The sequence below is a fragment of the Pocillopora verrucosa genome, chromosome 11 (genome assembly GCF_036669915.1).
Source record: "Pocillopora verrucosa isolate sample1 chromosome 11, ASM3666991v2, whole genome shotgun sequence".
NCBI lineage: Eukaryota > Metazoa > Cnidaria > Anthozoa > Scleractinia > Pocilloporidae > Pocillopora > Pocillopora verrucosa.
In genome coordinates, this window is record NC_089322.1 from 1,287,783 (window position 1) to 1,292,500 (window position 4,718).

Genomic DNA, 4,718 nt, shown 5'->3' on the forward strand with positions numbered 1-4,718 from the left:
TCGAATAAGGGCCTGAAATAGTTTTCATTTAAATCATGACAGCACCTCCAGAGAATCAGAGGAGTTCCATGCAAAAACTAAAATGGAATGCGTCGTGTATTTTCCTTTTTTGAAATAAATCAAATGAAATGTATTTTGATCCATGGGTGAGAAGTATTAAGGTATACACATGTAGATCTCACTAAGTGTTCCATCAAAAATTTTGCACACTGAATAGCTACAATAGGGAATATTCAATATCTGTCCTATGAAAAGTTTTTAAAAGATTATTACTATAAAACAACAATGCGATAAACTGTAAGTATCTCAAATTTTACGTTAATTTCCTCTCGTTCACTGCAGAACAAGAAGCAAGTGGAGGAAACGGCAGAAATACTGGCCAGTAAAACCAATAACAAGTATTGAGAAGCCACATGAAAATTAAAATTCAAGATGCTACTTTTCATGTATAAAATGTTGAGCAAAACTACCACAATGAACTGCAGGCATATATTTACATGTACATCGAGAAAACTGCCAGGTAAATTGACCAGTTATTGTTAAGTCTAAATAATTAAAAACACCAACAAGATGTTATTCAAGCACTCCTACAAATACGGCACTTGAAAACAACCAGTAACAAAGTAACCAGTCAAGATTCATGCAGGAAAGCAGGGAAATTTTTGTTGGCCACCAGCTACCTTATACAAGGCTTTAACTTATTGATAGGAATTAAAATGTAGTCAAAGATTTCAGGAACAACATTCATCAATTTTGTTTACTAGTGTTTAAAAGTTTGTATAGTTTACCGGGTTTAACTTCATTGTACTGAGAAGAGATGCTGCTGACATCAAACCCATGACGTTGAAATAATAAATAAATAAATTTACGTTGACTGTAAATGGAAGTATTTCGTCCTTTGGATGACTTAAAGTTCCTCATTAGCATAGTCCAATCTCTTAATGGTGGACAATGTTGGCTTCCAAGCTCCCAGATCTCCTTCACTTGCTCCAGACTTTCAACATTTCTTGGAATTGTTAATGAATTTAGCCAGTCTAAACAGGATTGACCAGGAAGACCACATTTGGGATGGATGTTAAGAGTCACAGGATCTAATACCACAGAAGAGCATGCTGGTGGCACTTGATGATACAAAACAGATGAAACTGAGGGTGAAGATAGCTGAAGAGCTGGAGCAGGATAATTTTGATGAAATGTCTGCAAGGCAGTGGATGCAGTGGATGAAATGACTGGGCGGAATATAGATGAAATTGAATATTTATGGACACTTGACTGTGAAGATGAAGGCTGACTACATGACGGATGTGACAGGCTTAAAGATGATGAAACTTGTTGTAATGGTGATGGTGTGACTTCCACTGGCAAGGATGAGATAGAGGGAGCTTGAGGAGGCAATGTTACAGGTTGTCCAGATAATGTGGAAGGTAGGAGTGGAGTTGATGAAGATAGCTGAGCATGAAAAAACGGAGACGCTGTACAACCAGTAGCAGAAAAAAATGGAGGAAATGACAAAGAATGCTGACCAAATGGCAGAGTATCTGCAGAGGAAGGTTGAGGATTTACTACTGAGCGGGAAGACTGCTGATTAAATGAGGATAAAGGATGCAGGTCCTGTTGCACTGATAGTGGAATAACATTTGACAACAAAGATGCACAAGTTGTAGCAGGTGGGTTATGACTGGATAAAGATGACCTAGATGATGTAGGTGATGTGGATACAGAAGATGTCAAGGTAAATGATGTTAATACAGATGATGTCAAACTAGATGATGCCAATGTATATGATGTTGATGCAGATGATGGTGATGCAGATGATATTGATGCAGATGATATTGATGCAGATGATATTGATGCAGATGATGTTGATGCAGATGATGTTGATGAAGCTAACACTGATGTAGATGATGTTGGTGTTGACAACGTGGATGATGTGGAAGTGGATAATGATACGGTACATGTAGGCTGCCCTGTATAGCCCACTTTGGAAAAGAGCGGTAGCCTGGAACCGAAGTCGCCGCGCAAGCGCTTATGGGACTGTTTGGGGGGACGTAAGTAAAACAAAAACATGGCGGAATTTAGCGCGGAATGAAGTAGTGACAGCAAGGTTTTAACAGAGCAAAATAGCGATAAGGTCGAAGTTATCGAAAGAAACAAATCTGACAGCGTAAAGCTAAGAGAAGAAGATGTACCAGGAGCAATTTTACCTCGGGAAATAACAGAAGAATGCACCGTGAAACAGCTGCAGCGATGGCTTCTTTGCCGTGGAGCTAAAACAACTGGAAAGAAAATGCAGCTTGTTCAAAGGTAAGAAAGCTTTGAAATTATTCGAGAACTCTTATTATCGCCCCCTGTGCTTTACATTACGATGCTAGTCGACAATTTTCTGAGAACATCGTTAATACGTTCGTGTTTTGTCTATTGTGTTTCAGGGTAAAAGACTATATTGCTGGTGGCCTAAGCTCGAAGATAAAGGACCCTGATGGTGGAATCCATTTGGCTAAAGCTAAGGCAGACCTGGGACTCATGGAAGAAATTAACGCTAAAAAACTCAAAGAAAACTTTCCAGTGGACGGATTTACAGAGGATTTGAATATTTTACCTGCTATATCATTTGGTACAATATGGAGGTACATGATTGAAGAGAGTGATGCTAAGAAGCAATTATCCACAGCAAAACCTCTTGTCAAGGGATACAATTTTTTTAAATCTGGCCATGTCCTTAGCATTAAATGCAGGAAATCTGACGGAAAGTTTTATGTTAAAAGTCAAGTTCTTCCATCAATGAAAAAGACAGTGTTGTATAATTGCTTCATTGTTTTCAACAAAGATGGCAGTGTAGTAACAGCTTATGATGGTTGCCCAGCTGGAGTTGACGGGCGTTGCAACCATGTAACTTCAACACTATTTGCACTGGAGGAGTTCTTCAAACAAAGTAAAGCACCTGTAAATCCTTCCTTAACCCCTGCACTTTCTTGCACTTCAAAGCCATGTGCATGGAATGTCCCAAGAAAAAGAAAGATTGACAATCTGCCAATTGCCAAAGTCAAATTTAAAAAAACATCAACATGGCAAACTAAGCAAGAGTGAGGATAAATCTCCTCCATCAACAAGGGATGTTAGAGCACCACACCAGCAGTACCCAAATACAAACACTGACATGTATAATTTATTGCACCGTGTCAAGGAGATTGAGAATAAGACAGGCAAGAAAATGGCCTTAAGTCTCATTTTACCGCAGAAAACTTTGGAGGAAAATAAAGAAACGATTTTGGTTGAACATAATTACTGCACACCCTTGACTCACATTGAACCAGTTGAACCAGAACAAGGAAATGGTAGTCCAGTGTCAACTGAACTGTTATCACCAGTGAAATGCCATCCAGTGAGTTTGGAAGAAATAAAGGAAAGGTGCATAAAAGTTAAGAAAAGGCTCTTTGCTGATGAAAAGGATGTTGATCAAATTGAAAAAGAAACCATGGGCCAATCAGTAAATGAAAACTGGAATCTGCATCGAAAAATAAGAATAACTGCATCTAAATGCCATCGAATTGCCACTCTGCAAGCAACTACCTCCCCTACAAAGGCCATTAGTGAAGTCTTACATTACAAGCAGATCCCTCAAACAATTTATATGAAAGAGGGCTTGTCAAGAGAAGGTGCTGTTATTGCAGAATACATCAAGTCAAGGAAACTGAACAATCAAAATGTCCTAGTGAAACCATGTGGACTTTTCATCAGCAAATCACATAATTTCTTGGCTGCATCTCCAGATGGCTTAGTATACAATGCCGACTCCACTGAGCCAAGTTCCAGTGGACTTATTGAAATAAAACTTGTCTTCCTAAAGGAGAATGAGACTTTGCATGATGGACTTATCAGAAAAAGAATCTTTCTTCCTGGTTCAACTGATGGACAGCTGGTTATCAACCAGAAACACAAGTATCACTATCAAGTCCAGCAACAGTTGTTTGTTACGGAGAAATCATGGGTGGATCTGGTGATTAAGGGAGTTAAAGAGCTTACAGACAGATCATTTGTAGACATTGAAGGTGTTTTCATTTCGACAGTAAACTTTGATCGTAAATTCTGGAGTTCAGTGCTCCCAAAACTGGAGGCATTTTACAATGAGCACATTCTTGTAGAACTTGCTTATCCACGTGTTAAATATGGCCTTTCAAGATTTGACATGAGAGGATGTTGACTGACGTACATAATTAATTTGCTAAACTGGTATGTTGTTGAACTTACTTTCCTACATTGGCCTTCGATGCCCACGAATAATGATTTTAATTCAAGGTTGGGGTGAACAATTTTCATGTGGTTTGATAAATTTACAATAACTTTGTCTGCGCCAGAATTGAATTGAAATCATTGTTCGCAATCACTTAGGTTGAATTCGGGAAAGTTCTATGAAAGGCATTAATAAGATAAAACTCACTCCATGTAAACAAGGCTGAACCTTAAATCTAAAATAATATCCCCAAGAAATTTAACGTGTGTAATTTACTTTGTGTGTATGGCTTTTTTTTAACAGAAGGAGCTCAAATACACAGATTATAATACATAATAATCAAAGTCTGAGTGAACAATCTTGCATATTATTGAAGATGAGGCAAATCAAGAAAGGTTATTAAATAAGATTCCACTATCTGCTTGGAGAAAAACATTGCTTTATGTACAAGTAGAAAGTGAAAAATTGTTGTATGGTTCCAGAAAGT

At 38.1% G+C, this 4,718-nt stretch overlaps 1 pseudogene; it reads left to right on the forward strand.

Moving 5' to 3' along the window:
• Nucleotides 1–2,781: 2,781 nt before the first annotated feature.
• LOC131772221 (uncharacterized) lies at nucleotides 2,782–4,201 on the forward strand (annotated as a pseudogene).
• Nucleotides 4,202–4,718: the final 517 nt, after the last annotated feature.